Source organism: Ambystoma mexicanum, chromosome 10 (genome assembly GCF_040938575.1).
Source record: "Ambystoma mexicanum isolate Mex_15411 chromosome 10, UKY_AmexF1_1, whole genome shotgun sequence".
NCBI classification, from domain to species: Eukaryota; Metazoa; Chordata; class Amphibia; order Caudata; family Ambystomatidae; genus Ambystoma; species Ambystoma mexicanum.
In genome coordinates, this window is record NC_090932.1 from 451,277,215 (window position 1) to 451,302,313 (window position 25,099).

Consider the following 25,099-nt stretch of genomic DNA (forward strand, 5'->3'; position numbering starts at 1 on the left):
CGTGCATGTAGTAATTCTCCAACCTGGGAAAATGTGGACCTTGCTCATGCTATATGAGAAAGAGGTATGGCTTTTCCAGGCGGGGGCATCCTATGCTTCGGACAAGGATTCCGCGCATTGCAATTACTACAGTGGTCATTCAGCACAGATCAAAGGCATGGTAACACTGTAAAACATATGTCTCAACCATTAATTTGAGGGTAAGTGATTGATATGAGATGAGGGTATATGTCAACGTTTCAGGATTTCTGTCACATCTTGGCGTAGTGGTTGTGGGGTCTAAGGTACCTGAGCACAAATAGGAAGTGCAGGGTCCCATTGTTGGTGGAGGAACGTCCCATCGTAAGCTGGATAAATGTCAAAAGTGTACTTGAGTAGGTTTGTATTGCTAGCTCTCTTCTGGGTCACCAGGCTAGGTTGGTCACTCAGTTTTGGGCTCCGGCCACTGCCTAGTTGGGGACCCAGCACTTTGATAAATTTGCCTTGCACTGTGTTTCTTGTATCTAAATCTGGACTGGACCACCAAGGCTAAACAGCTGGATCTTTGGTAATGGCCAAATTCCTGAGATATCCCTGCTCTGTGCCCTCAAAACCTATGTGCTCTTAATTCTTTGCTTCCATGGGAGGCAATGGAGCTGTTACACAGTGGGAGCGGTGTGCTCTTTACATTCAAGCATTGGGCTTCATCATGAATTGTGTGGTGTGGTATTTAATGGCACTAACAGATTTACAGAGAATATGTAGAACAGAGTGAGTCAAGGCTACCTCTCCCTTTAGCGCTAAGTGCAGGTTGAGACATGACCAGAGTCTAATGTGACATAATTAGATTACACTAGTAAGGCACACCTATAATTACAATAAAATGTATTCGAAAAGAGTTACAAAATGGTGTTATCAAAACAAAACAGAAGAGATTATCATCTGCATGTGCAAAAACGAATTACATTCACAATTTTTTCACAATGCTCAGTGATGAGCTATAGATCAATGCATAGCATATATCAAACAATGTTGATACTATGTTTGGTGTTTCTGGAGGGGAGAGGTAGCCTTGACTCATTCTGTTGTACATATTCTCTGCCACACCCTCATGAGTCGGCTCCCCATTACCAAAAATGAGGGTATCTAGCCTTTCCGTATGACCACACAGTAACAGATTTACAGTTATTTTTACTGCCCCACCATATTCCAACCGTGCATGGAAATGGGAGGAAAAACCTAGCACTTGACTGGAGATTTTTCTTTCAGAAAATATCAGGACTTGCCACCCAGAATTCCCTCTTGCAGCAAATGCTCCAAACCTCAATAGAGTCCAAGGGGACTCGATAATGGGGAATGCCACAATTGCCGCTTCTGGAGAATGTACCCCCATTCAGAGGTAGTATTTGTGTTGCCAACATGGTAATGTGTTTGGTGCTTGGTGGGTTTCACACTGGTATATCTGCCAAGCTTGTGAGGGGGATCAATATCTGGCTGTCAGAATGCGGCCATTTATTTGGTGCTTCGAAACCAGGTCATGTCACAGTGTTCTAGGCAGGAGGGAGCCAGTGCCCCGTTGCATTTAATACAGTGCTTTTGCTGCAGGAGCTGGATAAGACTTCTTAACACCATTGGCGGAAAATATGTGTCTTTCCTAATTGCTATAATCTGCTTTGAGAAGGAGATGCCTGGTTCAGAGTTTTCACTTCATTCGAAAAGGGCAGTGGTTCTATTCTCATTCCACTAGCTGTCAGGAAGGGAAACTGCTCTCCCCAAAGTCTTCTGTGATCTTGATCTCAGAGAAAGGAAAGAAGACAGATCAGAAAAATAATATCAAATAAATATATATTTTGGAGCAACATCCCATTTATCATCATCCTTTCTTCTCCTTTCAACCTTTTGGCGAAAACTAGTTATGTATCAACTTCATAATTGTATAAGCAAATGCCATACGAAATATATATTCTATTTTAGCTGATCATGGGGAATTAGATAAGCCGACCGCCAAATCCGTACGATGTAGCATGGCCATATGTTATATTTTTGTCATTTTCATAAAATGTACAACAGTTATGAATAGGTAAATTGTCAAGCATATTCCTAATTTCATTTTCCACCTTTTCACCTACTCTCAGATTTATCACATGTTCAGATCAGTCAGAAACCTAGTCTAAATGGCCATTACAGGTCAGAGTCACAGGTAAATGCATTGTATACCCCTTAAACCGCCTTGCAATTACATGAAAAATGGCATAAAAATGAAATTAATCCTCAGTCTGATTGCTGCGCAAAATGCCTAAAAAGGAAATAGTCTTTTAAATTAAATGATGAGTGTTTCTGTCAGCAAATGGGTTGCTGCTTCATCTCCCACAGCCATCTGTTCCACTGGGTCAGCCTGTGACCAGAGATTTTCATGAGTCTCTTTGACATTAGTGTGGGTTCTTTGAAGTGTGTGCAACAAGGATTCACACCTTTAGTCATGCTTCAGCCACGGATGACCTTCTTTTGAAGTCTGTGCTTTCCTGCCAGCCAGTCTGCATAATAGAAAATGTTCAAGCCTTCAGCAGCATCACATTTTATTGTGCGTTATTAGATGGGAGGTGTGACATCCAGCTGGAGTGGGGGCTTTTCATTGTGAAGTTTCTGCACCCAGCCAGAACAGGTTTTTCCTGAAGTAAGTGTCTCTTCAGCTGTCACTGGGGTTTTGTGGGTGAACATATATACATTGCTTTGGTGAACCCACACATCCTGTTCTGCTTTCCTGACATTTTTCTGTGAGCAGTGATATCTTTTTCCATTGTGGCTTTTTAAAGCCGTTTTTATTTTGCAAACACATGTGCAGGCCGTTTTTGCTTCCAATGTTTAAAAATCCTGTTTTCTATGTCACAGAATTCCTCGATGCCTCCTTTTGTGTATTAAACTGCTGCTTGTCCATTGACAATAATAGGTAGGCTCCTTTCCCCATGTTTCTTTAATTTTTCATGAACAACAAAAGAAAAAGCCAGGCCGTTTTTAATGCAGTGTTTAAAATCCTGACATTCATATGACAAGGAAAGCAACAGCCGGGACGTTTTTGGTTGCAGTGTTTAAATGGCTGCTATTCATGTGAAAGGGACTTCTGTTTGTGGCCTGTAAATGCGCCCCACAATATACATATCTTTGGGGTATCTTTCATTATATTATGGAAGCATCTGAGACCTGTAGTTTGTATGTTCTTTTTTGCAGAACAGAGTTTCACTGACGAAGGATAGTCAGTTATCCCAAATGCATTTGCCATGTACTCTGTTATTCCTCTGTTTGAATACACAGTTTTATAATTTATAATCACTAACTCAATGCCTTATTTGTAATTATTTATTACTAGCAAAAAGTACCTGTATTCTGCAGGGGTTCTGTAGACAGACATGATAACACTCTCCAATTTTGAAACACAATGGCAACATGTATCAATTCTCATGACTAGAAGACATCCACTCTTGTGACCTGCCCAAGGCAACCTTGCCAGGGCAACCAGATGAGGGCTGTGGCATAGGCGGCCCATGGGGCAACTCCAATCCCTGTTTGGCTGTGGCCACCTAACTGAACAACCTGCAGCAACAAGCAGGTAAGGTGGTACGGGCAGGGGGCCCAGGCATCACTAAGCTCTGGTAAAACCATGCCACTCCCACATTGCTACCACCTTCTCTTAACATTGTCTTGATGTGCAATGTGCTCTTTAGTTTGCCAGTGTATTGCCAATATATTGCACTTAGAAGATTTGTGTGGGTTGACCGAAATATTGCGTTTGAAGGAATCATGTAGGTTAGCCCACGTACGGCGCTTGGAAGAATTGTGTAGGTTAGCCCACATATCGTGCTTGGAAAAAGTGTGTAGGTTAGGCCTGTATGGCACTTGGAAGAATTGTGTAGGTTAGCCTTTTTATTGCACCTGGGGAAATTGCATAGGCTGACCCTTGTATCTCGCTTAGAAGAATTGTATAGGTTAGTCCAAGTTTCGCACTTGGAAAAACTATATAGGCTAGCCCATCTATTGCACTTGGAAGAAGTGTGAAGAGAGTCCAAGCATTGCACTTAGATTTAAGGGTAGCCTATGCACTGCACTTAGACAGACTACAATGCTAGCCTATATGTCGTACACAGCCTTTTCATTAGGGTAGCATATACACTGCACTTATATGTAGAATGAAGATAGCCAATGTATTGCCCCTGGGAATTATTCAAGAATAGCCTATTTATTGTGCTTGGAAGGGTTGTGCAGCAGGCCTATGTATAACAATTTAGAACTTTTGTAAGGGTGGCCAAGGCATTGTACCTAGTAAACATGGAGAGTAGCCACTGCACTTAACCTTGAGCCTAGCGGAATGTAGAATGTTGCCTTTCACTATATCAGGCAAAGGCTGAAATATAACCTATGTATTGAATCTAGGTGAATGCTTGTTGTATTCAGTGCATCGAATCTAGGCAATTGCAGAACGCGGCCATTTCATGGAATGTAGATCAGAATTAGCTAGCACTATGTTCAATATATGTGCTCTAAAATGTTGCTTTTATAGTATAGCTGACTGCATGTAGATTGATATCACTAAACTAACGTTAACTCTAGATGTCTCTGAATATGGCAAATGTTAGAAGGTAGACAATGTACTTAAACCTATTACACTCATTGCTTATGCAACTTTAGCCACAGGCACAGCCACCATCCCGCACGCATCTGCTCTGCAAGGTAAGATTTATTTTGCGCATATCATACACTTGAGCAGACTTCAGGTTCATCCATGACAAGTAGTTCATGGAGAGTGGAGAAGTGAAGTGCCTGAATAGTACACAGCATCTCATTTTATACAAATAATGTAGCCTGCATCAACACAGGTCATTTTTAATTGATTTGCAAAAGATAATAACACAAATATGTTCCGACTACATACACAATGTCACCCTAATCCCCAGAACGCAGAACAAATTGCATATTCAACAAATGTTATGTCAAGAGTCTCCACTTTGCTTATGGCTTTAATTACAAGCTCTTTCCACCAGTTCACAGACGGTGACTTATGTTTGAGGCCCTAAACACAGAATCCACTTGACCTCTGTTCCAAAAATGGTCACCCTATTTGCACAACCTTTAAAAGATAACTTTTCTGCGTTTAACAATGTGGAAGGGCTGAACACTATGACTCAGTGTGTAACTAACCTTTCCTACTTTGTGGAATAGGAGGACCTGTCCTTATTGTTTTTTAACCTAGGTTTATCAGTGAAGGCCAGGCGGCTGATACATGCCCTCTACACTGACCCAGCCTTTTCTTGTAATGTCTGACAGAGGAAGCCATGAACACATTTCTGTTTTGTTTTTACTCAATGACTGACAAATGTGACCCCATTTTGAATATTACTAAAAACAGGATTTTGATCGCAAAAAGGGATTAGCTTAGGGCTGAGAAAGATGCATATCCTAACACTCACACACAACCCAAAAGACACTTTGCACAACACTTCTGCTATAAGTATGCAGGTACCTTTCACGACAAAAATGTCAACTGTAGCTACACACATTAACAATCCTATTGTATACTCCCTCCTGAACCACCTCTCTAGTCTTCCTCTCTCCACCCATCCACGTGCCAATTAGACATGGGTGGCTAGCAGGGACTTGGTCAGCCCCTCTTATCCTCGTATTGGCTATAATACACACCTGCATACCTGCACCTCCTTGAATTTACCATACCTTGGACTTCATTCCCTCTGAGGGCGTTCAACCTACAGCCCATTGTGACCATGCTTATGGTGAAAGGCGCTATGCAAATAACAAAATTAAATTAAATGAAAATCAATGATCCTGGAGGTCGCTGATCCAAGTCGCTTATTGCTTGATGTGCTTTGCACTCCGAAGTAAACTAAACTGAGAATGGGCATGTGTGGCTGGCTGACATATCCCCGTAGCAGACATGGAGGGGAAGGAAGAGTTGGAATGCTGCAGCATACTGGAACCTGCTGTGTGCTCTCCCCATCTGCTGCCTCACGCTGGGTCAGTGCAAATATTTTGGAAATGGTGCTTCCTAGGGCCTTGAAACAAGTGTTGTTCCTCGCGTTCAGACACTTAAAACAAGCTCCGTCTGGTCCTTCTACGACCACATTGATATTTCGCTGATTTCAGACAACCTTCTCATGTATGAAGGGGCTGAAATACGGAAAGGGGGGGGTCCAAATGTTATGTAGCTAGTAATGTCCGGAGGGTCCTAACGGGCAACTATGCCAATTTTGGTGCAGATTGGTGGAAGGGTGTGGGACTGTATAAGGAACAAACTAACAGATTGTCTGCTTTATATATATAGAGCTAGAGATAAGATACCCTAATGTTTAACTCTCTTGAAAAACTGTATTTATGGTGCATGATTGTACCTTTTCTGTGACTACGTGGGATTAAAGGTAGTTTGCCTTCATCTTTTGCTGTATCTCCAGCAATAGGTCTTGCATTATACATTTTGGAATGGAGCTCTTTTCCAAATCCTATCACTCCCTCTGGATAACATCTCCGTTGTCTTTGTCCAAGGGAATCCGGGAGGGCTTAAAACGAAAATCCGAACGTGGAAGGCTAATCTGATGGAGGAAAGTCCATGTTCCACTTCAGATAGATGTAAGTCACCTATCACCCCCATCAACATATACCTCCCTGTACCCTCTGGGGACTCAGTCTGCTTTTATCAGAGTAGCAAAGAGATACTGAATGGGTTGATGAGGAGAAGGTAGAAGAAGAGGGATCCCCTCTGGGCGACATGTTCTTTTTATACACAAGGACTCTCATGATAGGATTTTCCTGATCTAGGAATGAGAAGCTCCTGATCCACCAGAGCTTTGGGACCTTTATCTCCAGTGATGCTTTGGCGCTCTGTGCTTTTGCTTAAGGAGCATCTTTTTCCTTCAGTGTTTTCTAGCAGTTCATACAATCAGGCATAAAAAGGACTGAGACAAAAGAATCATGCCAGATAACCAGCTGTCAAGGAGCGTTGAGTACTCACCGGACTCCGTCCTGTTGCTTTAAATACCCTGGGAGTTTACCTTCACTTCCTAGGAAGGTCTCTGGGCCCCGAGGGCCACACTCACAACACCATGTCATATCTGGTGTGAAGCACCAGGCATCTTATCAGGTCTGCGCCTTCTCACAAGGTGCGTGCAACTTGGAGGCAAAGTGCCAAGCCACCCCTGTCCCTCATGACATCTGGGAGGGAGCAGCTGGAGGATGTGTGTCCAACTTAAAAAGACCCTGCACTGTCTATGCCGCTGAGGCTGCAGTGTGAAAAAACACCTCTTCCGAGTCCTTTGTTGCATGGAGAAGGGGGCTGCAGATGTCCATGCGCCCTGCCTTGTGGACTTCCCCTACTGTTGTAAGTGACATGGCCTAGTAAGGGAAATAAGGGAGGGTGCAGTCTTGCTGGTGGGAGCCACCTTGCCCAAAAGGCAGCTTTGTTTAAGTTTGTGTTGCATTAAAAGATGTAACTTGCTGCAAATAGCAAGCCCTGAAGAAGCGCATGCTTGTAGCAGGTTTTGTAGACCTGCTGCAGTGTTGGCCATCTTTCAACAATGTAAAAATGGAAACAAATGTTTCTTCTTTGGAAAGTTTGTGTTGCATTAAAAGATGTAACTTGCTGCAAATAGCAAGCCCTCAAGAAGCGCATGCTTGTAGCAGGTTTTGTAGACCTGCTGCAGTGTTGGCCATCTTTCAACAATGTAAACATGGAAACAAATGTTTCTTCTTTGGAAATAATTGTTATAATACAAACTGGGCCAATATAACATTCTTTTTTCTATCGTTTTGTTGTTTTCACAAAGTTACCTTTGTACATAAAGTGATTGTGATTAAGACAATTATGTTATTATAGATAAGAAAAACATTGTAGCTCATAGAAGATTGTTGCTACTGTGTTGGATATTTCATGCAGAACTCCCAGATGAGGCAGATAGAACTACCAACCAGCTCTGTTTTGAAGCTGTATTACCAACGCACAAGTGACCCCTTCTTCAAGTACTCAGCACTGGAGACTGCATGCAGAAACTACAAAGCCTCACATAAAGCATGGCAACTGCCCAAACTGGTATATATGTCCTGCAATTTATAGACCTCTCTTTATTAAGGTGAATATGTTGATCAATCAAAACAGAAGAGTCCATTATTCGCTTAAAAGGGTTTCTTACTGAATCACTATAAAACCTGTTAAACATTTCAAATTGTTGATATTATGGTGTTCCCATAATGCTCTTTGCTTTTATGCAAATCGCCAGTTTTATGAAGAGATACTATGTTGCACAACCTGGCTGGGGGCCATGCCCCTTGGCCCTGCTCCCTCGTTCCCACAGTCCCGCCCCTCCAAAGAGGTGACAGTTCCCCCAGGGAATTTTTTCCATTTCCAGCACTGATTTGGGCGAGAACCCCTTTAAGAAGTTGATGTGTAAAAAGGCATTTTTGGAGAACATAAAAGGATAACATACCTTGCGATTTGGGTTTGTCTCTCGAAGGATGCAGACATTCCTCATAATTAATGTAATGTCTTTGCAGTCTCTGATACAGTTGATGGCGAACTGGTCTTCAATAAGTACTTGTTTGCCGAGGTATAAGTTAAGGTGCTGCTTGGTGATGGCTAGTAACACTCAGACTGCTGGGTGTGTCATGATTTATGGAATTAAAGATTTACTAGTCACCTTTTAGCACGCCTTGAGATATTGTTCATAGAGGATAAATAATGTTCATACTGCTAGATTCTTTTGGCATAAAGGTTTTTAATGCATGATAGAGCCCTCAACACGTGTTTCACCAAGTCATTTGGCTCATCAGGAGGATTTCTTATTTTTAAATGTTTGTTTAAAGAATACATGGATTTAATTTTTTTAAAAGTACTTCGTTCTAGGACTATTCTTCAATGGCGCCCAGTGCATCTATCTTGAGACTACTTTGGAAATGGAGTGGTCATAAAGTAAAATTTCATAATGGTTTCCCTTGCAACATGCTTTCGCAGATAACCGTTCTTAACAAAGTCTTGCAATTGGGACTTCTGTCTTCCCAATCGCAAGATTTCCAAAGTAGTCTCAATATAGATGCACTGGGCACCACTGAAGAATAGTCCTAGAACGAAAGGACTTTTTGAAAAAATTAAATCCATTTATTCTTTAAACAAACATTTAAAAATAAGAAACCCTCCCGATGAGCCAAATTACTTGGTGAAACACGTGTTGAGGGCACTAACACGCATTCAAAATCTTTATGACAAAAGAATCTAGCAGTATGAACATTATTTATCCTCTATGAACAATATCTGAAGGTGCGCTAAAAGGTGACTAGTAAATCTTTAATTCCACATTCCTCATAATGTGATGAATGGGACAAGCATGTGGGACACACAGCAACTGTTCTCTTACTTGCTTTCTGTATCTCAGACTTTAAGTAACATTGTACTTCCTGCTAAATAGCAGCGCATTTAACAGTGACGCTGTAAAGCACTCCTCAAAGGAACGCTCTAAGGAAAAGGTCTGTTTTGCAAAAATAAAATATAAACTTCTGTAAATCAGGAAGGAACTCAAATTCCAGAATGACGACCTTGGTAGATATGAAAATAGCCAGAGAACACTTCTTACATAAGCTATTTGTGAGAGGTGTGTGGACTCATCAGGACCAAACGGTCTGGTTGCAGGCAATCGCGCAACAGGTCACTGAAACAGGGTCAGATATATGGGGAGATCAGGGTCCCCTACATGTGGCCCTGAGCGAACTATACATGGCCCGAAGGCCAAGGATGAGCACCGCAAGATTGCCAGGGTAGCAGCATATTTATATTTACATATGGGAGCCATGCAGGACAAATGTGCTGAAGGCCAAGATCTGGCGAGTAGGCAACTGCTGGCACTACAGAAGGCCCAATCTGATCTGGACTCTTCTGAGCAGAGGCTGCTCAGGAGCCAGAAAATGACAGCAGACGGTACATCACTAAAATAAAGGAGGATATGGATGTGCTGCAACAGAAAAAGGCGGACCAGGATACCAGATTTCTGGCCTTGCAGAAGGAGTACCAAGAAGGTTTGGACTCCCTACTGCAGAGCCAGAAAAAGCTGGAGCAACAGTTAGACTTCAATAGGGCATGTGCTGAGCAGGTAGTCACCCTGCAAAGCCACCTAGATAGGGAGAAGGCAGAGAGCAATAAACTGATTTTGAAAGACCTGGATACCCAGGCAGAGTTTGACCAGGAGCGTCAGAAAGCTGGTGCCTTCCAAAGGCAAAGGGACGACCTGGCGGCACAGATGCAGGCTCTTAGTCAGGAAAGGGATACCTTAGGCCAGGAAGTCTGCCACTTAAAAAGGAAAATGGAAGAAAATCACCTCCAAAAAGAACACCAGAACTTGTTAGAGCACACCAGGAGGGTGGAGGATGCTCTAGCAAGAAAGGAGCAGGCCAATGGGGACACAGCTCAGGAGGTAACCCTCCTGCAGCAGAGACTGGCCCAGTACTCCAGGACCAATCAGGAGGCACAGAGAGAAAATGAGGCTCTCTGTCAGCACAATGATAGGCTCAAACAACAGGTAGCGATGCAGGAGCGACTGATAGAGTCTAGTAAGGCCTTAACTGAGGAACTGAAAGCGCAGGCTCTTGCATTGCAACAGGGAGCAGGGGCGGATAGAGACCAGGTTCGCTGGGAAAGGGAAACTCCTGAGCATAACCTCAGGAGCCCTAGTACCAGAGGCCTTTATCTCTCTCCGTCCCTGGACTCTGCCACCCCCCCTGTTCCCTGGCGCACATGAGCACCGGGCCACAGGGATGGCAGATTACTATCCAGCCAGAAGCATGGGGCTCATAGGCCAGTACCTCCCAGGAATGGATGGGCGGGCATCCGGGTATGGGCACCCAAGCACAGTGCAATTTAGTGGGGAACCCCAGGAGAATAGGCCCATTAAGGGCATCCTGAAAACTTCTGCCCAGTTAGGTCAGTGGGGGGAGTACCCATCAAATCCTGGCAGCAAGGAGGAACCTGAAGACTCCTCTGAACGGCGCAGGACACAGGAGACCAGGTCCCCACATTCTGCCAGCCACTCCCAGGCTCGCAGAATCCGGGAAAACCTGGAAGAGCAGACAGGAACCTCTGGGAGCAGTGCCTCTGAGTCAGAGGATGAATGGACCAGGGTTACCCGAACCAAAAAGGCCAATAAGGCAAAAAGGGCCTTGCTTAAGGACCCATTGAAACAGATTAAGGCAATCAGGAGTGTCATCACGCCTTATCATAAGAACGCCAAGTACTCTGTTTGGGAACACTTGGAGCTCTATGAGCAAATGATGGAGACTTTTCATTTGAAGTACAGCCAAAGCTGTATCCAATATGTAAAGTGGACCTTCTCACCAGAATACTCCAGTTTCTTTGCGGGGGCTGGAGGACCAAAATCATTTAAGATGGTCCACCTATAAGGCGGCCATCCTGAAACATTTTTCTGTTCACAGAAATCCTCAAGAGGCTCGCAAGGCAGCCTACAATTTGCAATGTGGGGAGGATCAGGCCCCACAAGAATTTGTGCAAGAACTGAAACATGCCTTTGCGCAGACCACCAGAAGGGTGCGCACAGACAGCAGAGAATTTGTTAATACTTTTTTCCATGCCTTGCCCAAATACATAATGACCCAGCTCGTGAGAGATTTTCATGAGAAAAGATCTTTAGAATGGGTCATTGAACAAGCCACCCGCATTTACGAGGTGCAGAAACCGGTGGAAAACAAAAACCAGCCCTAAAACCCCAAAACCAACAGCACCCCTGCTGCTGCCAAGGTGGCAGAGGTAAAGGTTGCCCCCGTTTTGGATTTGGAGATGGGGGGGGCCTAAAAACCTACCTGCACCTAATAATGCTAGGCCCAGAAGGTCCTCGGGCCAGTAACAGACAGGAGTCGAGGAGGTAGTCCCACAAATGGGGTCCCCCGCTCCCCTGACTATGTAAGTCCCCGCTATAAGGGAAACCGACCAATCCTGGGTTATGTGTGGACTCCTCCAGCCCAAGGGGGGGGGTCCGGCCAAGCACCTAACCCAGGGAACTTCCCTCCCAACTTCCCACAGGAGGGCAGAAATTCTCCAAATCCTGGGCAGAACTTTTCCCCCAGGTATCCGCCCAATTTCCAGCCCCAAAATCATCCATCCTTCTTTCCCCAATTCCCTGAGCCCAGACAACCTAATCCGGGAGAGGGGAGGCCAAGGGTGGAGGGGTACCAAAATCTTCCCAACCCGGGGTACTACCAGAGAAGGGATAGCTACCCTTCCCGGGATCAGCCCAGGGGAGAAAATAGAGCCCCGTATTAGCCTGAGCGGGTTTCCCAGTTAGAGCGCCAGGTCCAAAATATGGCACGGGATCTGGGTCACATACTGAGGGCTCAACAGAACCCTCAGATGAGCATGCCACCGCAGAATGCCCCAAACTCTGGACCTGGTGCTCCAGAACAATGACGGGGGCAGCACCCCGATAACACACCGGTTCCCAGGGAGGAGGCACAAGGGGAAGAGGGGTGTAAAGCCTTGGAGGAAGCTTCCTTCCCAACTTGTAAACAGCCCCTGGAAAACCAGGAACCGGAAACAAAACCTCCTGCCTCTGAAAGCCCACCTCCCAAGGAGCAGAGGGGGGGTAGGAGAAACGAAGGACCCAAACAGACCCACTTGGTGGAGGAGGTTCAGGTCTTCCAATTTGAGGGAGAGGGATCCTCAGAAGATCTTGGGAAAAGGATCTTCTCCTTCAGAGATGGGGGAACTCCTCCCAAAGAAAAATGGGTCCCAAGGGATGTCAATTCAGACTGGGGAGATATGGAGACTGAGCTACCGCCGCCCATCATCTCATCCCAGAACCCACAATACCGAAATCCCCTGGTTCAAACCCATCCTGATGACTGCCTCCAAAAAGGGCGGGGCGGCCCAGAATCGAAACCAGGGGAACCCACAATGGCTCTGATCTCCAGTTGGCAACTTTTTCTTTCAGATTCCCAAGGCTCTCCACAGAATTCTGCCCAAATTTCTTCTCTTGCAATATCCAAAACCAGAAAGTTAGCCCACCAGTTGTCCAAAAATGTGCATTATCTGTGCCCCCTTGAGGAGAAGGAGGGAAGATATTATGCCCCGGTACAAGCACAGGGGCAGAGTACGATTTCAGCGCTGGTGGACACGGGATCTCAAGCTACCCTTCTGTCCAGAAGGGCCTTTGATGAACTGAATGCAGGAAGGGGAGGGAATTACCAAATTCCTCTCACCTCACTTCCTAGACAACTCCAGAACTTTGACGGGAAGGAAATTCCCGTCGAGGGGATGGCAGATTTGGACATTAAAATTGGGCAACACAAGTTGAAACACCCAGTCATAGTTGTGACTCCAGAGGGCACCCCTTGTTTACTAGGGAATGACCTCCTGAGAAGGTTGTCACCCCTAATAGATTGCGTAAACAAGGTCCTCTGGACCCAGACTAACCGACCCATAAAATTAAAACAGAGTGTCAACCATGTTAGTTTAAACGGCACATGCCACATGGTTGAACAAAAATCTGACCAAGTAGAATTCCACTTCCAGAATAACCAAATTCCAGACGTGACAGTAATAGCAGTAGGACAACAGACTGGTGATGGGGGGTCCTCTCTATTTCTGAAAATCAACCTCCCTTCCAGTTTAAGGTGGTATTCCACACTGGAAGGAAACACCCTGAAATTCTTTACTAATCCACAATCAGAAACTCCCACTCCTATAGTTCAGAAAGATGTGAAATCAGCTCAGAGCCTGGCTGATATTCAGCAAATTGGAGAGCAGTTGTTCATCCCTGCTCAGTTAAATGATGGGAAGGACTCTGTTCTCGCATGAGTGTGTGTGAACAACGGTAAGAGCTTCATCAGCGAAGCCATGTTCCGCCAACTCCCAAAAGATCCAGCCATTCCCACATTCAAACTGATAGACAAATGGGAAATGGACCTGGAAGCACCCAATTCCAAACATCTCCTGCCAAGCAGGTGTATGCTCAAAATCTCCATTGGCAACAAGAGCATAGTCCACAATTGTTGGGTCGTGCGAGACGTCACTGCCGCTTTTTACTTAGGCAGTGACATTCTCAATCGCTTTGCCATTAGTTTGGACCTAATAAACTTCAAAGCTTGGTCCCGATTAGCAGATAATCCCATGGGCTTTGATGATCCAGAAAAAGCATTTAGGTCAGCTCAATTGCTACCTTATGCGGTTGAGATTCAGATCAAAGAGGAAGTCACCATTCCAGAAAGGACCCGACCATTCTCCCTGGAAGTGAAAGTTAAAAGAGGACAACATTTGAAAAACCCTGATGCTTATATACACCTAAATGCTTCTCTCCAACAGCAAGGGTTGGGGGTAAACCCAACTCCATTAGTCAACATAGAACATGACACCATTCTAATAGAGGTGGATAACAGCGACTTAAAGAGTATTACTCTAGCCGCAGGCACCATTATTGGAATGGCGGTTGATGACAGACATTTTTCCATCGATTTAGGAAATGAACTGTTAGGACCAATCCCCAAGGACTGTTTTGACAGTGACCGTGAGGACAATACAACACCAGACAGGATTTTTACCCGGCATGGGGGGAACTTCCTGGTGTACACTTCCTGCCCCTATGGTAAGGAAGATGTGACTTGTGACTTCAGGAGGGATGAGGTGATTTTCCAGGTCCATGAGGGTTGCCTTTCCCACCTGAAGCCTCCAGTCCAAATCAGCACTCTGACCAGGGACTTCTCCACCCAGCTGGAGGAGGCCGCTGAGATAGCCAAACCAGAAGTCTTTCCAGGCTTCAGGCAGATGGTGGAAGAGAGAGTCAACCTAGCTGATGCCTGTGTGACTCTGGAACAAAAGCAAAAGTTGAAACAAGTTTTCTTGGATTTCCAAGATCTCTTTGCGGTAGACTCATATGACTGTGGCCGCACCGACATCCACACAACAACAATCCCCACGGACCCTGGCATGACTCCAGTGTTTGTGAAGCAATATCGTTTGCCTCTCGCATCCATGGAGTCCCTTACTGAAATAATTAAGAACCTGGAGTCCCGGGGAATAATCCGTCCAGTTCACAGCACCTTCAATAATCCGGTGCTGGGAATATTGAAGCCAAACGGCCAGTGGAGACTCTGCGCCGACCTCAGGGAGCTCAACAAACGGGTCCATACTTCCCGATGGCCTCTGCCCTACATTGACCAAGGGCTGGCCCAGATCCAGGGGTCACAGGTATTCACTGCAATAGACCTGACCAATGGATACTGGACTGTGCCTGTCAGTAGGGAGGACCAATACAAGCTGGCTTTTACCTTTGGGGGCCAGCAGTACACATGGACCCGGACTCCCTTTGGATACCTCAACTCCGGCAATGAGTTCAACATTTTCCTACACAAGGCCATGCCCGACCTGGGTGCAAGGGGTAACCTGGCTTATGTAGATGATGTCCTCATCAAAAGTTCATCTGTTGAGGAACACATAGCGGAGATCCGTTATGTTCTGACGCAGTTGAGGGCCGCCGGAGCAAAACTTTCCTTTCAGAAAGCACAGTGGTGTAGAACCCGTGTTAATTTCTTGGGGCATGAGATTACTCCTCAGGGTCTCTGTCCCCAGGAAAAGAAGGTGGAAGCACTCCAAAAACTGAAAGACCCCACAACTCTGCGGGAACTAAGGAGCCTCCTTGGACTGACTAATTACAGCAGAAAGTTCATTGAGGGCTACGCAGAAATCACCAGACCCCTGATTCATCTCCTGAAGGTGGGGTCAAGTGGGAATGGGGTCCAGAACAAGCCAAGGCAGTAAGACAACTCAAAAGAAGCCTCTCACAAGCGCCCTGCCTAGCTTACCCTGTCAGAAACAAGGAGTTCTTCCTGGAGACAGGGTTCTCTAATACGTGCTTGACGGCAGTATTATACCAAAAGCATGACAAGGTCAATAAAGTAATCTCCTATGCGAGCAAAACTTTATCCTCTGTGGAGGAAAAATTCAATGATTGTGAGAAGGCACTCCTGGCAACGGTGTGGCATTGAAGAATTACCGCCCGTTTATCCAGGGGGAACACATCATAGTGGAGACTCCACAACAGCCTCTGCAATATCTCCAAAGTGTCAGAATCCGGGCCGGAAATGTGAGTAATTCCCGAATTACTTCCTGGATTCTGCCAATGCAAGGCTTTCCTGTGGAGGTCAGATATGGCCAAAACAAGAAGAGTCCCCTCGCGCAAGGTCTGGCTGACTTGCATGATTGTGCCAGAGGACGAAAGTCTAAAAATAAAGGACAACATGGAGGCATACCTTAATTCCCCCCACAAAGTCTTTGAAGAAGACAAGTGTGAGGGAATGCCCACTGTGTATGTGGATGGATGCTCTTACCATGTTGACAACGACGGGGAGAAAGAACTGGTGGCTGGCGTAGGGAATGCATGGGTGAAGGAGTTCCCAGAACCCTCCGCCGGATACAAAATTGGTCCCCGAAGTAGTCAGGTGGCAGAATTGATGGCTGTGCATCAAGCCATCCTCAATGCTGTCCAACATCAACTCCACGAACCGGTCATAATCACAGATTCTGATTATGTACGGAACGGGTTCGTGGAGCACCTGGTTAATTGGAAAACCAGAGGCATGTTATGTGCTAACAACAAACCCTTGAAACATGGGAAGTTGATCCAAAACATTGACGATCTGGTCACCTCGAATGAGATGACCATCTATTGGAAAAAGATCAAGGGTCATTCCAAAGTAGAGGGACCAGACAAAACTGGAAATGACTTAGCTGATCAGCTGGCCAAAACCCGGGCCATCCAATTGAGATTGAGTCCCTGTTGGGGGAAATCCAGGTCACTGCTATCACTGCTATCACCAGGTCCCAGACAAATGCTCACAATGATCTTTCAATTGCACAATGGAGTAAGGAGACCCCTGATGCTGATTTGATTACAGCTCAGAAGGGGATCCAATTATTGGTAAGTTTTACCAACACCTTGAGGACCCTGAGAATTTTCCCCTGACGGATACCGATTACATTGGGAAAGAGGACCTAAGAGTGTTGATGAAATGTCCAAAAATGTTCCGAATCCAAGACGGTTTGTTGGTAAGGAAATCGAAAGCTGGCCACAATCAGTGGGTGGTTCCTACCTCATTCCGAAGCCTGATGTTAAGTCACGCCCATGATGTGGCCACCGCCGGTCATAGGGGGTTTCACACAACACTGGAAATCTTAAGAGAGGTTGCATACTGGCCACACATGGGCCAGGACCTCAACCAATACTTGAAGGGTTGTCTTGTGTGTGCACAATTTCAGCCAACATCCCTCACACACCGGGCGCCTCTCCAAAAGAGGGGAATGACACTCCCATGGTCATGATTTACAAATCGACTTTGCAGGCCCTGTGATTCGCTCGACTAGAGGAAACAAGTACATGTTGACCGTTACATGCTTGTTTACCAAGTGGGTGGAATGTCTCCCAGCCCCAAATTGCAAGGCAGAAACTGCAGCTGCCCTGATGATTAACCACATCTTTTCCCGTTTCGGTCTACCTCAAAGGATTGAGTCAGACAGGGGTAGCCACTTCACCAGTGAAGTAATGACAAAGATGTGGGAGATACTGGGGGTTAAAAGGAAGCTACACATTGCTTACAGGCCAGCTTCTTCTGGAGCAGTGGAGAGATACAACCGAACCATTGTGAGCATATTAAAGAAGTTTGTGGCAGATTCTGGGCCAAGTTGGGATATCCAATTACCTCTGGTCCTAATGGCCATCAGATCTACCCCTTCATCTGCAACCAAAATGTCACCATTTGAGTTGATGACTGGACGCAAGATGGTGCTTCCTCAGCATTTGCTCTACAGAACCCAAGAGCAAACGTTGATAAATGCCTCCACAACTCATGAGTATGTGGAGAATTTAAGGAAACACCTTCAGCATGCTTTTGCCTATGCTCAGCGGAATCTAGAAAGATCAGCTGAGAGTATGAAGACCCACTATGACCTGAAAACTTCCAGGAAGGAATATCAGGTGGGGGACCGGGTCTATCTATACAATTTCCAAAGGAACCAGGCCAAGCAGCGAAAAATGTTGCCTACATGGAAGGGACCCTATGAGATTATAGACAAGATCTCCCCTGTGGCCTACAAGATCCGCATCCCCCAAAGGCGGTTTGGCAGAGGGGGAAGACAAGTGGGTCCACATAAACCAGTTGAAGTGTTGCCATCCCAGGCACACTTTGCAGCAACTGGAGGAGTCCTCGGTAATCCCAGAGGGTACCGCTCCAGAATAATTCAATTCCAACCCTAAAAGATCCTACATATAGCCTATCAAATTCTGTGTTTCTCAAGTTTGTGTTCCTGTCTCTTAATTTAAAAAAATGTGCATGTTCATATCTGTTGAGTTCTAAAATATATATGCCACCCCACTATATCAATGGTGGGGGAGAAATGTCCATGAATAGGTATTGCCGCTCTTCCTTTGTCGTCCTAGGAGAAAGAAAAGCTTGAGACTGGCCAGGGAGGACGATCCGGAGACCAGGAGCAGAGACGCAAGGGGCCCGGGGTACCGCCCAATCTTCCCATCAGGACCGGCGAGGAGAACCGATCGATCCGACCGGATGGAGAAAAAGATGCTGAACTGTGCCATCTATTGGAAGAAGATGAGGAAACAACCCAGATCTTGCGAGTTCCATCAGTGAAACAGAATGGCCATCGCAAGAGGGGGGCTTGTGGGATGTTTTACCCATGCATCCGAGCCCTACCACAAAAACTGTGCAGTACTGGCATTGAAAACATCATGATGGCCAGAGCTTCCCAGAAAATGCCCAGGGAAATGCATGAAGAATAGGCTGCCACCCATTTTTGCCGATGTTATGGGCACAGAAGGGCACTGCCTAAAACCACCATTGGACTACCCACACAGTAGCCTGAAACCATTGGGAATGGCAATGCTGATTGCCAAAAGCAACCTAGAACTGTGGGGAATTCATTTTCTTAAAGCCCAAAAATGGTTGCATTACCAGTACTCACCACTATCAGAAAGCCGGCGTTTTAAAACCACCAGACTTTTGTGTAAAACTGAATAAATGAACCCAAAGCAGGCCAAAGAAAGACTTACTGAGAGGTGGATACAATGTAAAGTTATATTCTGAAGTGACTTGAAGGTTTATAACAAGACTGGCTGAGCTCTGCAGGTCTGCAGCGGCTTAAACTGAAACTGGATTTAAAATTACCAAAAATCGAAATGTGTAAATAAACTGAGGGACAGACTTGTGACTGCCACATAGTTTGTCACTGTTAAAATTTCATAGTTTTGAACTTAGAATCAGCATTCTAGCTGCATGTGTAAAAATTGTTAGTTTATTTGAATGCAGAAAACTGGGTAACTAGAAGTGACATTAGCTGGGGCCTGGCTTAAGGAACTGAATTCTGCCTGACATCTACCCCCACATGAGTTAAAACCTGCTCAGCCACTCTTCCCCTTGCCAAAAGGAGTTGTCACCTCTCTGATTAGATTAGGGGTGGAGCAGCTACAGGGAGTTGAACAAAGGCCTGTCCTGGGCCCAGGCAGAGGGTTTATTGGGGGGAGGCCATAAATGGCTTCCTCTTGAACAATGGGCCTTCTAGGGCCCATGCAGATGGTTTATTAGGGGGACCATAAAATAGCTTCCTCTTGGCAGAAGCTGGGAGGGGCAGGGTCTCTGAGCTTGACAGAAACTGGATAAACTGGTTTCTACACCATGTGACCTGGGAAACCACACCCCTTTGGGGCCAGAACATAAATCTAAAAAGATGGATCATTCATAGAGCGGACTTGTGAAAATGTTGTAAGTGATATCATTATTCTTGTGATTTTTTTCGGTGCACATTTGAAGACGTGTTAGGACCCGGTGGTATGTTCAGGGGGGGGGTTTAGCAGAAAATAGGCTATTACTCTAAATGTATGTATGTTAAAAATCTGACACTCCACCACCTAATGCCCACATGCTTTGTGAACATTTATGTAAATGCGGGGACAAATCCAATATTGGTAACCCGACCAAAAAGTGAAATATGTTGCCATTTTTCAACCCAAGCTCCTAGAAACGACAGAATTGGAACAGGGGCTACCATCAGTAAATGTGATGGGTGCAAGTAATTTCAAACCACTGTGTATCTATGAAATATGTCTTTAGGTCAAATATAGATTGTGTGTAAAGTTGACAGGGGTGGGTTCTCTGTATCATAAACGGACCTCATCATGATGACACTTCATTTCATTCCCCCAATCAAGGGGAAGTGGAGGAAGTGGCCAATGACAGTGGAGAGGGGTAGGGCCTAGAAAGCTAGCCGTGGCCTAATTCAAAAATATATTGTGAGTACCTAGCAGAACTGTGCAGAACCAATCTCTTAGTTAAAATAATATAATTCAATCTATTTTAATCTAACCAGAACTGCCTCCTAACTGTCACCTGTCATTTGCAAAGCTGTCACCTGTCATTTTCTATCTGCAAGCTGTAACCTGTCGCTTTGAACTTTTAAAATTTCAAATCCAAAAAACTACCTTTATTTAGTTGTCTGTATCTCTGGAACCGTTTGGGCTAGGAACTTGGTTTAACTTTCCTCCGAAAGCTTAGCATCTCAACTTTTCAACAAGACTTCCTACTCCTCATACTTGTGCCGTAATCACGATTCTCGCACTCACGAATTTTACCGCGATTTGCGATTTGGTTAAAAATCCAGCCACGTGTGAAAACAGCAGCTTCCTTGCTTTCCTTGCTAAAAATTCGTTTGCCTCTTAAGAACCATCCCTGAATCATTGCTAGAGTGAGCCTGGACTAATATTAACTAGATACCACTCACCCTGAACCTCTAGAGGGAATTAAAAGCATTTTAGCATATTTTTCACTTCCTTGCAAACCACATTCAAAGCATTTTGGGCCTGTGTTTAAAACTCCGACCTGTTTTCCTCTAAGCTTGCTGGGGGGAACTGAATTTCGTATTGTATTGATTGCATTCCTGAGAACTGTGTGCTCTCCTTTCCATCTCCTTATATTGCATAAAGGGGGGAGTGAATTGTCCAAGAAAGTGATTACATTGTCTTTTTAGTGAAGTCCTATCAAGTCGATTTCTGTGCTGCATTCTTTTTCATCTGTGCAATTCATTGAAACCATAAAGCATTCTCTGATACTTTATTCCCCTGTTCCTAGTCATAAGTCACCAGAACTGTGCTATTGTAGGATTGCTTATTGCTGATTACTGCTCATATGCCTAAGTGTGCTATCAATTATTAATGTATTATCAAAGTGTGATATATCTATAAATTGTTAATTTCTCAAATACATCTTTTAAATTTGCAAATCAAACCTACTTCTTGACTCAGTGGGGTCAGGGGGATTCTAAGAGAGGGGTGTTATACAGGGGTAGTCATCCAGAACTTATGAACTGGGCATAAAGATATATCAATAAGGGTTTCATTCAGTATTCTAGACTAGGCATTGACTTAGCTGTAGTGTTGAATTGAATCCTCTTACAAGTCTAAGGGGTCATGGTGTTGTTGAATAGGTCTACGAGTTCTTCAAGGTCTTGGGACTTGGTAGAGTTCAGAGTCGGGATCAAGATAAGCACCATCTTATCTGTGGTGATGTTGTGTTTGCTTCTCGTGAAGAGAGGTGGCGCAAGGGTTTTAGGCTTAGTAGAGGGCCGATTGGCACAGATGGTGAAGGAGATAAGAGAGTGGTCAGTCCATGTCTGGGGCTCGATGGCTGTAATGGAAGTGGCACAGTTATGGTCGGCTACCCAGTCTAGTATTCTTCCTTTCTCATTTGTGGGTTGGCTAATTCTTTGCGTAAAGTCTAGTTCTGTTAGTGAGTCCGCAAGTGATTTAGCTGCATGATCGTTAGGGTCTGAGAATACTAGGTTGAAATCACCTAGTACTAGGATTTGAGAGGTGAGTTTGGTGTTGACGGAGAGTATAGTGATAATATCATCCTCAAAGGCTCCAATGGTACCAGGAGTGCTGAAGATTTGGTGGATAGTTAGAGTGCTAGTTTTAGAAGTAGCTAACTTGACTGTTAGCAATTCACAGGATTTGACTAAGGGGGTGGAGGTTACTCGAAGGCCTAGGCAGGTTTATGCGATGAAGGCCACCCCGCCACCTTTGGATGTTTCTCTGCCCGCTCTTATTAGAGTGTATGAGTCACGGATGGCCAGAAGGAGGGAGGGCCCCGCTGCGGCATGAAGTCAAGTCTCTGAGATCGCTAAGACGTCTAGATCACTGTTATTGATAGTGTCAGCTACATCTGTCACATGAGCAATGATGGATCTGGCGTTTATTAGAGCGCCTTTAATGAGGGGAGTGGTGGTCTGCTGGAGGCTGGTGTTCTCTGACTATTTTCGTGGTGGATTTTTTGGTAGTAGGACATTGTTATTTTGGAACTATTGGAGCAGGATTATTCAGGCGGCTAGTTGAATAAGCTTTTACCTGGTGTGTGTCCCTTGACAATGCGTCAAGTCTACTATTGCGGCTGTCGCCGCGACAAGGTTGGTTGGCTGAGGGTTTGGACGCAAATAACTTTATCCAGTGGGTGGTAGTGAGGTAGGAATGACTGAATTGGTTGGTGTGGTAGTTGCTAGGTCTGTTGGGTATTAAGTTAGGTAGGAATCGCGTTGGTATGATATGAGACTCTTGAGTGTTTTGATTTAGCGGAGGAAGACATTTTGTTGGTTTGATCTCCCTCTGGGATTCATGTTTAGGGTAGTAGTTGTCGCTATAAGTTGAGTGAACATGAACACTATAGAGTACAGTAGGAACACAACTAGGGGAGCCACGTGACCAACTGTGTAAGGCTTAATGGTGAGCAGACTAAAGGTCAGCGTTATGCGTTGTTACATGTACGTAGCAGCCAGTTGTCTTAGGGGCACTTTTTCGGTAGTGTTCCAGGTGTCGGGCAAGAACTGTTGGTTAGAGTGAGGCAGATGGTTGACAGCGGAGTCAGTATTGGTTAGTACCAGTACATGAGGAAGATAGTTGTAGCAAAGGAAGAGTGGTCTGAGGTTATGCAGAACCGCAATCTTCTGATTTGCTGTGAGTAATCACTGACACTGGCATTGACAATTGGCGAAGAAAGATCAAAGCAGGGGTACATGGCAAAGGTTCTGTGCACTACGGTTGGTAAAGATGAGGCAGTATGGTGGCACATGCAGAGGTTCTAGGCACTGTGTTGGAAGCGCTAATATGAGCAGAACAACATTAAAGTACAGAGAAAAACTCTCTATTGCCCGGAGTGAACAGAAATCGGTTACAGCATTAGAAATGTCAGACGTTAGAGCTGGTCACTCGGAGGGCTGTGCTGGCATAAGCCAGGCAATTACAGAATACACGGAAGTAGGTAAGCCGTAGTTGCAGGACTTAATCTGGCAGAGATGTCCGCATAGGACTCTATTGCTAATTCGCTGAGGTGGTCAAGGCAAAAAGCAATTGGTAGATGACGTGCGGTGACTAAATCGCAATATCAGCAGTAAGTTTAACCAGAACCTTAGTTCTGCAGTGCGCTTAGCCGTTGCAGATTGCACGCAGTGTCTGTAGGGCAGTCGCAGCACTAGATGCGGTACACGCCTCCCTGCTAATCATACTGAATTGTGTAGGGCACAGCTTGGGAGCACGAGCAATCGCATGCTTTAGTGTGTTTGAACATTTGGTTTTAATGTTGAGACATAACTGTTATAGTCGGTACAAGAGTACTCAGTTAGCATTCAGCCTGTTCACTATCAACACATTGCAGGAATACAATTAATTCAGTAAGGTAGAGTAGGCAGTATATTAGCTGATGTAATAGGCCAGTGGAAGTTGTACATATGGCATGGCATTTGTTTACATTTACATTAGGGCGTCCAGTTAAAGACGCGTGGTCGATACGGACAATAGCTATGCATTACAAGCGTGAGTAGGCAGGGCAAAGCAAATATAGGTAGCGGGGTAGTGTCAACGAGTACAGTACTTAGCTAGTAGGTTGGTCGGAGGTGCGGGGCAGCGTTTTTGGTGCACAGTGCTCGTCCAGCTACTTCAGGCTCAGTCAGGAGCCATTCTTGGTTGCCTTTGTTGGGGGCCGGCTCTTGCCTGCCGGTACACCATGATAGGCTAAGAGGAGGTGCCTGCCCAATCAGGAGGCAGGGGGCAGATGCTTATGACAAAGGCAGGAAATACAGGTGGATCACGACGGTCGCAGTGATTTCCAGGCAGCGGCGGCCATCTTGGAGTTGGAAATCGATAGGTTTTGGCAAATAGCAGCAAATTACAAACACTGCGTTACGGCATGGGTGCTAAACATGTGGAAGCAGCTTCTAGCTCCACAAAGGATCGCAATTATGTGTATTATTGCGGCGGTCAGCGTCGTAAGAGGCACGATGAGGTCGCGAGATGTGGATTAAGCCCAGTAGTTTACCTCACTTGCTTCTGGACAGCGGTGGGGTGGCAGAGCTGCACCTGTAGCCTGCAGATGTGGGGAGCTCCTGCTCCTGTGTATATGTGAAAAACAATGAAAGCCAGCATTAATAATAACAAGCATTGATAATGCCAACAGTTTGTCCTTATGTATAGGTATGGGAAAGGCACTTGCCAGGCACATGCTTCGCGAATACTTATGCCTAATACTTATACACAAGCCAAAACGGTTGGCTTTGCCAATCCTTGTTTTTAACAGGACACGCATAGCGCTTATAAATCAAGTGGGTAAAGGCAGACATGGTTAAGGCATTTTATTACAGCAGTAGTGCGTTTACAACTGCAGAAGGCATTCACTCTGCGAAGACTGCGTTGAGAAAACACTGGCAGGCACTATGACTGCAAAGTTTGACAGTAAGGCTTGATTAAAGCAAGCGCAAAGAGTTCCCATGAGGAGGTGTTTAGGGCGGGGAGGGGCAGGAACTAGGTGGGACTGGCCATAGGGCTTAGCATGGACATCAGCAATGGATGGGCAAATAACCAACAACACATATAAACTGTGTGTCCCTCCTCCTGTGCCATTTCTCCCTTTCGGTACTCTAATGCAATAGTTTCGGCTTGTAGGTGATAGCCCAAACCAAACAATATTCCTTATCAGCTAGTTGAGCAGTTATACGCAGAAAGGTGATAATAAAAAAAAATGGAAAAGCAGA